The sequence below is a fragment of the Schistocerca gregaria genome, chromosome X (assembly GCF_023897955.1).
Source record: "Schistocerca gregaria isolate iqSchGreg1 chromosome X, iqSchGreg1.2, whole genome shotgun sequence".
In the NCBI taxonomy this organism is placed as follows: Eukaryota; Metazoa; Arthropoda; class Insecta; order Orthoptera; family Acrididae; genus Schistocerca; species Schistocerca gregaria.
Genome location: NC_064931.1, coordinates 140305471 through 140319342, shown reverse-complemented (window position 1 = coordinate 140319342; position 13872 = coordinate 140305471). Strand labels below are relative to the sequence as shown.

At 39.9% G+C, this 13872-nt stretch overlaps 1 protein-coding gene across 2 annotated transcripts in view; it reads left to right on the top strand.

The window, feature by feature from the left end:
* The window catches only part of LOC126297897 (uncharacterized), a 302392-nt gene that overhangs the window by 76646 nt on the left and 211874 nt on the right, over nt 1–13872 (top strand). The gene's annotated exons all lie outside the window — the stretch shown is intronic.

The window sequence follows — 13872 nt, the reverse complement described above, 5'->3', positions numbered from 1 at the left end:
CTCAAAGCCCACTGATCAGTAATGCTTATGTCCATGCAGGGAACTCATAATAGGAACCAATGTCCAGGTGAAACATGTAAATATAGAGGCTGAACAATGTGTTAGACTGGATTTCATCATAGCAGATACATGTGAACCAATTGGTGATTCTAAATTGGTAATATGATTCAGGACTTGTTTGCCACAAAAAATGAGCACATGGAAATGCCTTGGTTTCGTTTGCTCATTTCGTTCTCATTTGTCACTCCTAGCAGCCACAGCTCAGCCCACTGCTGTTGTTGTGTGGCTGAGCATCCTATGAAACAGCCATAAGTCATTATATCAGATATTTATTGGCAGTGTAGGATCCTATTCCAAAATACCTCCCCAGCTGCTCCCAGACCAGAGAACTTCCACATTTCCCTCCAGTCTGGCTCCACTGTAACTACAATTTCATTCATAAATGAGTTGAATCTAAACTGTTTCCCGAGTTGTTTCGACAAACTGGTTCCATTTCTGTCCTGAAGAGATAAATGCCTGTAATTTAGCCTCTACAGTTTATGGGTGGTTAACTATAACGTTGTAATAGCTTGTAACAATGGACCTACCTGCTAATGTTCAAACTACTAGAATGTACCATTCTTATCTTACCAACAGAGCTTCACCACCTAAAAGAATCCTGAGATATATTTAACATCTACTGTGGCTGAAAGGGATTATTGTATGCTATTAGTTGCATTGTAAGAGACTACTGCAAACCTGTACCACTTATCATGAACTGAAAATATGTGGGGCATGTAGGAATTCAGCTTCCTCTTGTTAGGACTCATCCACTCCTTCTGCCTCTACCAATCTGTGGTCTATAAAAGCACTCTTTTGTTTCACCAACTACGACATGGTCACGTATACAAACAATGATCCAACACTGTCAAATGTTTTTTATTCCAGTCTTTGATCACAATATGAATTCTTTAGACGATGGCCAGTTTCAGTCTGTAATGACCATCCTGAGATCTTCTTTACATCATGTAAAAAGTATGTGCTTTCTCCGCCACACACTGTCAGGTGGCTTGCGGAGTATGGATGTAGATGTAGATGTAGATGTCCTAAAGTGATAAGGCCATAATGGCATCATCAAAACACATAAATATAATCATCATAGCATCGTCATATAGATCTAAAATAAGGTGTAGAATAGGCCGCATCATCCACACAGTCATTATTGCAACTCGCAACTCACTTTTGGACATGGTGTAAAAAAGATCTGAGGATAATCATTACGGACTGAAACCGGTCATTGTCTAAAAATTTCATATTGTGATCAAAGACTGGAATAAAAAACATTTGCACTCTTTTGTTCAAACCAGCCCCCAGTTTGATGACTGATTTACACTTACTTGTGAATATCTAAGCTAAAATTATCACAGATACCACTACTTCAGAGAAAAAAAATTATGTGCTTTCTCCATTATGTCAAGCATTATGTGGCTAATGTCTTCTCTGCTTAGGGTTTCCAGAGCCCCTACTGCAAACAGAGCATTGGCCTTTCACATGTGCACTGGGTGCTGCTGCAGTGTCACTGTGACCATGAGCCAAAACAAAGTTGGTTACTAGGTGGGCGCCTTGAATACATTTGTGATGTCACCGCAGACACCACACTTGCTAGGTGGTAGCCTTTAAATCGGCCGCGGTCCGGTAGTATACGTGGGACCCGCGTGTCGCCACTATCAGTGATTGCAGACCGAGCGCCGCCACACGGCAGGTCTAGAGAGACTTTCTAGCACTCGCCCCAGTTGTACAGCCGACTTTGCTAGCGATGGTTCACTGACTTCTACGCTCTCATTTGCCGAGACGATAGTTAGCATAGCCTTCAGCTACGTTATTTGATACGACCTAGCAAGGCGCCATGATCAGTTTCCATTGATATTGTAAATCATATAATGTCAAGAGCGACGTTCGTCATTAATGAATTAAAGTTAAGTATTCCACCAGCTACGTCCGTTTTTCTCAAATCTAATTCCCTTGCCATGTTCCAGACCTCACGCCAGCGTGCGTGAGCTATAACGCGTGCATTTCGGCCTCCTTTAGTTATACGGGTTGGCTCTCCTGCCAACCACAACAACATTCTGGTCAAATATTGAAATTATAATAGCTGCAGATGGGGGGCTCTAGACTATACTTAAATGGATAGTTGATAGTGATCCACCTCTTTTATCACACAGTCCCAGGCGAATGAAACTGAGGATAGAATCATTCTCTTCTCATACATCACACGGCATTGTGTGCTAAGGTAATGGTCTGCAATTGCAAATTCATGTGGCTGGGACAGGTGAGTAAGATGACAATGAACATCGCACCAGTCTTGCACCACGTTACATGCTTGGCCAGTAAGTTGTAATGATACTGAGGACAATGAAGGGAAGGAGGGAGGCCACTGTTGGAGGTGGGTGGAACTGTAGGTGACAGAGGCAGCCAAATGTCAAATTTTTTTATTGTTAACCATAAACAGATGTAGTGCAGAATGCTTGCAATTAGTGAATGCGAGAGTCCTTTGTGCTGAAGTGGTGTAAAACTCTGTCAAGACACATAAAGGCAAGATATATGCAGGGTGCAAAAAGCAGCAGTTGACACATCAACAGTGAAGTGTAAGGCTCTGGAATGAATACTAAAACAATCTGTTAAATTCTGGCTACATGATAAATCACAATTTAAAAGTTGTCGACTAAACCAAACACCTAGAGATTAGTTACAAACTATGTAAATTGGAAGCATCACATAGATAATGTGCTGGACCATTGTTGTTGTTAAATAGCAAGACAATGTCCCTCCAGAGAAAAAGTGCACTCAGCATCAAAAATTCCAGAAGTCAATGATGAATAAGCAGTAAAGTATCACCACTTCATAATATCAAAGGTTGCAGTGCCCCTTTCAAGTGTGAATTGCAAATTGCAGAGTAGCCATGTAGGTAGATACACAAGACAGACAACATAGCTAGCTTTCAGACAAATCCTTTTTGGAGGTGGGAAAAGAAACACACTATCTCTCTCTCTCTCTCTCTCTCTCTCTCTCTCTCTCTCTCTATATATATATATATATATATATATATAGAGAGAGAGAGAGAGAGAGAGAGAATATATATATATATATATATATATATATATATATATATATATATATATAGAGAGAGAGAGAGAGAGAGAGAGAGAGAGAGAGAGAGAGTGAGAGTGAGAGAGAGTCTGTACAGATGGGATTTGGAATCAATGTGACCATTTTCAACTTGCATTTAAGTGTAGCAGTAGTGCATGCAAGGTCTGGTGAATTGTACCTTATCTTGCAGACAATAGAGGAAATGACAGAGCTGCGTGTTATAAAAAAAATAATTTTCCTTCCATTTTTTGTTATATTTGTATTTATCCTTGAGTTAAACCACATGCATCAATGTAAATTAACTAAATAGGTTGCAATACAAAATATTTGTATACATGTGTAACTGAAATCTCCAGTTACTGCTTTTTACTGCACTGTAATTAGTATATCTCAGATACCTGTGGAAAACATTGGTGTATTTTTCATTTCTCATTTTGCTATGTACCACCTGGCTTGCAATTATGAATTAGATTTTTGTCTTACCTTCAGGAGACCTTGTGTTTAAAACTTTCCCACTTCTTTTTACAAGAGGAAATCTATTTCTATAAATTTGTGAGAGTTTCACATTATTATAATTATTATTATTTATTCTTTCTTTGCTAAATGAAAACCTGAATGTAGGAATAGCTATATAAGGTGAAATTAAATATAGTATACTCATGATGATCCAGGTAACAGACAACACAAGACTGCAGAGATAACAGAAAAATATAGGTTATCATAAAATATACATTTTTACCAAAAAATGCTATTTACTGCATTCACAAAACATGCTACACATCACATGAAAAGCCCTTTGCATTACTTATATGTTACTTGCCAGATACTGGCAATTTATTTACGAAACTAGATGTGTTGCACAATATTTCGTGTCATTCACCTTCAGCTTACTTTTGAGGGCTACACATCCAGTTTTTTTCTACTTTTTTGATCACCTCATGTTTGCTGTCTTTCTCTATTGAACACACTTGTTCAGTATATCCACATCACTCATCTTAGGGTTGCCATAATCCAAGGACGAAAATCAAATATAAAATTCGATGATTATAAAGATGTGGTTGAAACACGGACATCATAACACTACATACCAGTACCATTACTGCTACAAAAGGGGCTCAATATGGCGCCCATCTGCGTCCACAAGAGCCTGTCAGTGCAAGATTGCATTCTGCACAGCAGAACAAAGCATGTCCATAGGTATGCGAGCTACCTCTCTTGATATGCTGTGCTTCAGATCAGCACCCTGGTAAACCCTGTGCTTCAGGTAGCCCCACAACCAGAAATCACAGGGAGTGAGATCAGGCGTTTGTGCCAGCCAAGCATTTGGAAACGATCAGCTAATAACTCGATTGTTTCCAAATATTTTTTGGGGAAGCAAGTGAACTTCATGAGCGATGTGTGGTGGACCGCCATCTTGTGCATAAGTGGTAGAATTCAATGCATCTCTCTGCTGTAGGGTGGTTATGACATGCTGCTGAAGGATATCGCAGTAATGCTGGCCAGCCACACTGCATATATTTGGTCCTTGGCTGTGCAAAACAGAATGGGCCCATGATGAATGTAGCTGTAAACCCACAGCATACAGTGACATATTTGCCATACAGAGGAACTGCATACATAGTGATTGGAGGTGAAGATCCCCACACTAAGCAATTGTGTGAGTTCACATCACCCATCAGAGAAAAATGAGCTTCGTCTGTCCATAGGATGGCCCAGGCCCAGCCCTCATAAACTCCAATCCTTGTGGGAAAGTGAAGAGTGAAGTCAACACGTTGTTGTGCATCCTGTGGTGCAAGCTGCTGTATGATATGGATCTTGTGTGAACAGCATTTGAGAATGGTTCAAAGAACCTTCCGTACAGCGGGCCACGGGATGTTCAACTGTCGTGACACAGCATTCCACAGCTTGATGATTGGGAATTGCATACAGCATTGTCTGTCATAGCAATAGCGAATTCATCAACCACCTGTGGTGCCACCAGTCATCACCGTCCTTCCAGAGTGACACCCAATTCTCCAACTGATTTGAACTTCTTCATCATGCTCCACACAGCAGGTGGAGAAAGAAGACCCTTCTGTAATCCTTTCAGCCAGTGATATTGTCAAAATGGAGCTGCAGCATTACTGTTGTTTTGATAGTAGAGCTTCACCAATAATACCCTGCTCCTTTTGTCCAAGCTCATGTTGACATGTCAAAAAGTGCACTGTGACTGGTCAGGTGTGTGAGACTGTGAATCATGATGACCGATTTTGGCACCTGGTGGCCTACATCTACATCTACATCTACATCCGTACTCCGCAAGCCACCTGACGGTGTGTGGCGGAGGGTACCCTGAGTACCTCTATCGGTTCTCCCTTCTATTCCAGTCTCGTATTGTACGTGGAAAGAAGGACTGTCGGTATGCTTCTGTGTGGGCTCTAATCTCTCTGATTTTATCCTCATGGTCTCTTCGCGAGATATACGTAGGAGGGAGCAATATACTGCTTGACTCTTCGGTGAAGGTATGTTCTCGAAACTTCAACAAAAGCCCGTACCGAGCTACTGAGCGTTTCTCCTGCAGAGTCTTCCACTGGAGTTTATCTATCATCTCCGTAACGCTTTCGCAATTACTAAATGATCCTGTAACGAAGCGCGCTGCTCTCCGTTGGATCTTCTCTATCTCTTCTATCAACCCTACCTGGTGCGGATCCCACACTGCTGAGCAGTATTCAAGCATTGGGCGAACAAGCGTACTGTAACCTACTTCCTTTGTTGTCGGATTGCATTTCCTTAGGATTCTTCCAATGAATCTCAGTCTGGCATCTGCTTTACCGACGATCAACTTTATATGATCATTCCATTTTAAATCACTCCTAATGCGTACTCCCAGATAATTTATGGAATTAACTGCTTCCAGTTGCTGACCTGCTATTTTGTAGCTAAATGATAAGGGACCTATCTTTCTATGTATTCGCATCACATTACACTTCGCTACATTGAGATTCAATTGCCATTCCGTGCACCATGCGTCAATTCGCTGCAGATCCTCCTGCATTTCAGTACAATTTTCCATTGTTGCAACCTCTCGATACACCACAGCATCATCTGCAAAAAGCCTCAGTGAACTTCCGATGTCATCCACCAGGTCATTTATGTATATTATGAATAGCAACGGTCCTATGACACTCCCCTGCGGCACACCTGAAATCACTCTTACTTCGGAAGACTTCTCTCCATTGAGAATGACGTGCTGCGTTCTGTTATCTAGGAACTCCTCAATCCAATCACACAATTGATCTGATAGTCCGTATGCTCTTACTTTGTTCATTAAACGACTATGGGGAACTGTGTCAAACGCCTTGCGGAAGTCAAGAAACACGGCATCTACCTGTGAGCCCGTGTCTAAGGCCCTCTGAGTCTCGTGGACGAATAGCGCGAGCTGGGTTTCACACGATCGTCTTTTTCGAAACCCATGCTGATTCCTACAGAGTAGATTTCTAGTCTCCAGAAAAGACATTATACTCGAACATAATACGTGTTCCAAAATTCTACAACTGATCGACGTTAGAGATATAGGTCTATAGTTCTGCACATCTGTTCGACGTCCCTTCTTGAGAACGGGGATGACCTGTGCCCTTTTCCAATCCTTTGGAACGCTTCGCTCTTCTAGAGACCTACGGTACACCGCTGCAAGAAGGGGGGCAAGTTCCTTCGCGTACTCTGTGTAAAATCGAACTGGTATCCCATCAGGACCAGCGGCCTTTCCTCTTTTGAGCGATTTTAATTGTTTCTCTATCCCTCTGTCGTCTACTTCGATATCTACCATTTTGTCAACTGTGCGACAATCTAGAGAAGGAAGCACAGTGCAGTCTTCCTCTGTGAAACAGCTTTGGAAGAAGACATTTAGTAATTCGGCCTTTAGTCTGTCATCCTCTGTTTCAGTACCATTTTGGTCACAGAGTGTCTGGACATTTTGTTTTGATCCACCTACCGCTTTGACATAGGACCAAAATTTCTTAGGATTTTCTGCCAAGTCAGTACATAGAACGTTACTTTCGAATTCATTGAAAGCCTCTCGCATAGCCCTCCTCACACTACATTTCGCTTCTCGTAATTTTTGTTTGTCTGCAAGGCTTTGGCTATGTTTATGTTTGCTGTGAAGTTCCCTTTGCTTCCGCAGCAGTTTTCTAACTCGGTTGTTGTACCACGGTGGCTCTTTTCCATCTCTTACGATCTTGCTTGGCACATACTCATCTAACGCATATTGTATCATGGTTTTGAACTTTGTCCACTGATCCTCAACACTATCTGCACTTGAGACAAAACTTTTGTGTTGAGCCGTCAGGTACTCTGTAATCTGCTTTTTGTCACTTTTGCTAAACAGAAAAATCTTCCTACCTTTTTTAATATTTCTATTTACGGCTGAAATCATCGACGCAGTAACCGCTTTATGATCGCTGATTCCCTGTTCTGCATTAACTGATTCAAATAGTTCGGGTCTGTTTGTCACCAGAAGGTCTAATATATTATCGCCACGAGTCGGTTTTCTGTTTAACTGCTCAAGGTAGTTTTCAGATAAAGCACTTAAAAATATTTCACTGGATTCTTTGTCCCTGCCACCCGTTATGAACGTTTGAGTCTCCCAGTCTATATCCGGCAAATTAAAATCTCCACCCAGAACTATAACATGGTGGGGAAATCTACTCGATTGGAACTGGACAGTGGCGCTGTAACAGATGGAAATCATGCACCTCATACTCTTGACATTAATGCTGCTAAGCTTGGTACTCATACAGTAAATAGTTTCCATGCTATAATGTGTTAGGGAAAGTTTCATTACAAAGACCCGGTATTGTGAATTGCATCTAGCACATTCAGGAGTTACTGGAAACTGAGGATATCTGATTCTTCTTGCACAAGCTGTTTCATGAAATTTGATAGATAATGTTTTGCAGCTGCTATCTTATTTTTGTCCATTGATTATCCTAATAACATAATGTAAGGTACCTCACAAAAGTTATTGTTATCTTCTCCAGTATGACAAGATGCATTGTCCAGTTAATCAGCAACTCTCTTAGGTAAATAAATATAGTATTTTTACGCTCAGGATAATATTTATTTTGACTTTTCCTTTGTTTCACAAGTGTTTTTGGCTGTTTAAGCCATTACCATGCTTAACTATATAGAAACACACATTACATTACCAGTTCGAAATGGGAACATAATGATGTGAAAATAAATTAACAGGACTTTCCTAGAGAAGTTGCGATACACTTAAAAATGACAGTGTATTCACATTTTGTTTTTCCATTTGATTTGGTTTACAAATTTAACTGTTTGTGTTTTGACAGTTAATTGGTGCACACATGACAGGAAAAGTGCAAAGACAAAACATTGATCAGAGAATAAAAACGAGGGGTGTTGAGATGCCTTGTATTTCGTGACTCAGTTTGTTACTTAAGTGTATGTGGTTGATTTTCATATGAATAAAAATTCTAGTTTTTTCTGGAATTTTACTATGGCTGTTTGGAAAGTAAGGTAGGATCAGTTGCAGAATGGAAACCACAGTGAAAATTGAAAAGTTCTTATTTGGAAGAGTTAGCCACAACCTCCAGCTACCTCTCTAAATAGTTGCCGCTTGACTTAGACATTTGTTGTAGTGTTGTAAAAACTTTCCAGTATCCTCATCACAGAAATCAGCCACCTGCACTTTCCACCAGTTCTCTACGCTGGTCTGCCTTTTGTTGTTTGTGCCAACATGTTGTCTTCATAGCCAGTGGTTCATGTGAGCAGAGATGAACATCAGAGTGAGCTAATTAGGGGCTGTATTGCAGGTGATCAAACATTTCCCATCGAAAATGCTGCAGAAGCTTCATTGCCCCTGCAGAATGCGGCTGAGAATTGTCTTGAAGAAAGAAATGCATGACATTTATGTTTTGTGGGCTGCATAGCCTCAGGCGAAATCTCTCACCAGATCCACTTACTTGGCGAGAGACTCTTTCGTTTCTGGAATTTCTGTGATCACTTTGACTCTGAACTAAAAAGAGCAATGTGAAGCGATTGACAGGCACACTAAAGACACTGTCTAACACATCTGTCCAAAGATGTATATCTTTCCATGCGGGCTCTGATTTCCCTTATTCTGTTACGATGATAGATTCTCCCTATGTAGGTCGGCGTCAACAAAATATTTCCTCATTCAGTGGAGAAAGTTCGTGTTTGAAATTTCGTGAGATGATTCAACCTCAACGAAAAATGCCTCTGTTTTGATGTTCACCCGAAATCCTGTATCATATCAGTCACACACGCTCCCTTATTTCGTGATAATACAAAATATGATGCTCATCTTTGAACTTTCTCAATGTACTCTGTCAGTCCCATATGGGAAGGATCCCAGATGGTGCAGCAGTATTTTAAAAGAGGATGGGTAAGCATAGTGTAGGCAGTCTCTTTAGTAGATCTGTTACATTTTCTAAGCGTTCTGCAATAAAATGCATTCTTTGTTTTGCCCTACCCGCAACATTTTCTGTGTTCCTTCCAATTTAAGTTGTTTGTAATTGTAATTCCTAGGTATTTAGTTGAATTTACTGACTTTATATTTGACTGGAGTGTGCGCTGATATGAAACTTCCTGGCAGATTAAAACTGTGTGCCGGACTGAGACTTGAACTCGGGACCTTTGCCTTTCTCTATCAACTGAGCTACCCAAGCATGACTCATTCCCCGTCCTCACAGCTTTACTTCTTCCAGTACCTCAGCTCCTACCTTTCATACTTCAGAGAAGCCCTCCTGCAAACCTTGCAGAACTAGCACTCGTGAAAGAAAGGATATTGCGAAGACATGGCTTAGCCAGGTTCCTTTTAGCACTCATGTGGATGGCCTCACACTTTTCATAATTTAGAATCAACTGCCAATTTGCGCACCATATCTTTTCTAAACCGTTTTGCAGTTTGTTTTGATCTTCTGATGGCTTTACTAGACGATAAACGACAACGTCATCTGCAGAAAACCTAAGACAGCTGCTCAGATTGTCTCCCAAATCATTTATATAGATAAGGAACAGCAGAGGGCGTGTAACACTACCTTAGGAAGGCCAGAAATCACTTCTGTTTTACTCGATGGCAATCCATCGATTAATACGAACTGTGACCTTTCAAACAGGAAGTAACGAATGCAGTCACGCAACTGAGGTAATATTCCACAAGCACACAATTTCTCTATGAGCCGCTTGTGTGGTATAGTGTCAAAAGCCTTGTGGAAATTCCTTGTCAGTAGCACTCAACACTTTGTGTGTGTGTGTGTTATGAATAATGTTCTACCATAATATTACTCCTATTACGTTTTGTGAATAATGGTGTGACCTGTGCAACTTTCCAGTCTTTGGGTAGGGATCTTTCGTCAAGTGAGCACTTGTATATGATTGTTAAGTATGGGACTATTGCATCAGTATAGCCTGAAAGGGACCTAATTGGTAAACTGGAAGACATGCGTTTATTAAGTTGCAAGTTGCTCCACGACTCCAAGTATATCTACTTCTAACTTACCCATGTTGGCGTACCTTCCAACCTTTCCCTGCAAGATCAATTTTGCAATTAGTCTGCTCCATTTAGTCATGTAATTTACATGCAGCCGCTAAGGCTGCTGACAAATTATGCTTCTCAGAAATCTTACCTTTGTGCGAGAGATTTTTTGCTTTCACTTTTGGCATTTTATTTCTTGTGTGACGAAACTATAGAGTGATACAAAATGACCAACACATTGACATGAAAAATTTCTTATAGTTACTTACTCTGACAAGTGGCAAACTTTCACAGGAACACATTCGATGCAAAGTGCATTTCTCTTTAAACCTAACGAGAAGATTTTTGTACACATCATTAGGTAACAAAACTGCTAAACCATTGTTTTGTTGCAAATTTCAGCTCCTAACAGGGGAAAATCTGTACTGTAGAGGTTGTTGTGTTACCAATTCACAGGCAAGTGTTTTGGGAAAGGACAGAAGCGGTCAAACTGGCAACATATGAACATCAAATTTTAATTTTTGTTTTGTTTCATTCAACATATATTCACATGTCAAACACTGACAGATGTAATTAGGTTCCCCAACCTCTGCTCCCTACCAGAATAGTTACCCTGTTCAGCAGCTGTTGCTTTTTTGTGTGTGCCTTTATTCTAATCTGAAGGTACACATCAGCAATATGTCGTATTGACTGTGACTCGTGCATGTCTTCACAGTCAGTGGCAGAGACTAGCGTATGGACATTGCCAAATCACTGGCTTGTTTACTAAAGACACAACAAACAGAATTAATAAACCTGTCAAAAAGGGTTCAGTTTTAAGCAAATCTCCCTAGAGTGAAATGAAAGCATATTTCTGTATGCTTTACTATTTTAAACATTGCTACAGATGTATGAAGCAAACTATCTTTCTCAAACTTCATAGTAAAGGCAGCTGGTTTTGCCACTGGAGTCTTGCAGTAAGTGTGATCAATTGGGTACATGTAGGGAACATTAATAAGTTCCTTCCACTCAACATATCTTAACATTTGTGTAATCTCTCTCACAGCATATCTTGCTACATAATATTCTCCTGGCCTTGACTGTGTAGTGTTCAATCAAAAGCCTTAGAGTAACTAGGTGGCAACAAAAACATGTCAGCTAGTGTTGATATACATAGTGTTCATGCGAAAAAAAGTTAAAATTATACCGATAAAAACAGCGTGCGCACGAATTGTAATGATGAAATCAGAAAGTTAAATGATTGTGTAAGTAGTCTGCAAGTAACCATTAATATTCTGATGAGCGAAATAAAAAAAACTTATATCCGGAAAGTGTGAACCGACAGCAAACTTGCCTCACAATAACCTCGAAATTCTGGGCAAAGTGGAAAACAAAGTGCCAGATTCTCAACAAAGCTTATTATATGAATCTAATATCGTGTTTACAAGCAGTTTAAGTCTGCAATCAGCTGTGCAAGATAAGAAACATTGTGCATGTGATAAAACTAATTTCCGAGCTGAATATGAAACTACAAATACGCGGAGTGATACGCCCAAAAGATTGTGTAACACCTCAATTACTGTTACGAAAGAAAATGAATCTGAAAGACATGAAAACTTGCGTGTTTGTCCAGCGCTGATACTAAATTTTTTGGCTATAACGTCGGTGGCCCTTCTAAATATGCAAAGAAACATAAACAAAGAAAAGCAGTTGTGATGGCAGACAGTCATGGTCGTGGATTTGCTCGCCTTCTGAGTGGTCAGTTCAGTGGACAAACAATCGCTTACATAAAGCCAGGTGCTTCTATGTCGGAAATTTGCAAGGATGTATGACCCACAGACGTTGCTGACTTATGCTCTGAAGATTTTGTTGTGCAATTTCGTGGGTCAAATGACGTGTAGAAAAACGAAACTCACAAAGCAAAACAACAACTAAAAAGGTGCTTAGGACAGTTGACATACACAAATAGTTTGGTGCTGAACATCCCAAGTCGGCATGACTTACTACCATCTTGGTCATGCATGAATAAAGAAATAATCAATGCCAAACAACAAATTTCATTACTCTGCAAACATTTCAAAAATGTAGAGCTCGTAAATGTTAAAAATATTCTGCACAGAATCCACACGTTATATGGATTGCACGTTAACAACATGAGAAAAAAACTGCTTGTTGGAAAAAATTAAAGAGATTATCAACTAGAGGCATCAAACACTCAAAAGCAAAATCATCCTGGATTCCCCCCCCCCCCCCATTTACGAAGGAAACAACGCCAGTAACACCTCACTGACCAACATCAACAACAACAACAAAAGAAGAGACAAGGTGCCTCCAATATTTAGGCACAGCAACAATAATGAATGCAGTAACAGCTCCACCAATTGCAGACCCAGCTCTAACACCAGCAGCAATATTATCAACAGTAGGATCAGCAGCAGAATCAACAACTGGAACAGGGGAGCCAGACACAGAAGAAAATTCTGCTGCAGATGATAATAGAAAAATAAGTGCAGTTAGGAAAGGAAAAGCAGTACTTCCAGCACACCTGAATGATTTTTTATTGACAAGATAAAGGTAAGTGATGAATTAAATATGCCAAAGTCTGACAATAAGCCAAAGTCTAACAAATATTTTAACTTCATACTGATTCATCAAAATGTCCAATCATTGCTAAACAAATTAAGTGAAGTTGAAATTTTATGTACTGATGAGCTAAAAAAACGCTTCTCTAATGTATCTGAACACTGGCTGCCTAAAGATGCAATGTCAGTCACAAAAGTTGCAGACTTCAATCTCTCATCACCATTCTCTAGAATTACATCCAGTCATAGAGGGTCATGTATATTTGTTAAAACTCGTATTGATCATTGTAACATAAAACCCATTGAACTGTTAATTGAAGAGAAAGGTTTTGAAGTATCTGCAAATGAACTCTCTGCATTAAAATTAATAATCATCTGTGTATATAGGAGCCCTGATGGTAACTTAAATGATTTCTGACATTTACTAGAAGCAGCTTTAAATACTATAAAGAAAGTTCAACAAAACAGTGATCATTTGTGGAGATTTTAATTTGATTTTAAGAAATCTCAAAAGACCTGCAAAGCTTAATGCCCAAATGCCCATACTGGAAACACGTAACATAAAAGCCACCATAAATTCTCCTACTAGGGTTACACCCACAATTAGCTCTACAATTGATCAGATATTAACAAACACAAATGTAAACCACAATTTCTGTCCTGGAAATCTTAATACTGGCTTCAGTG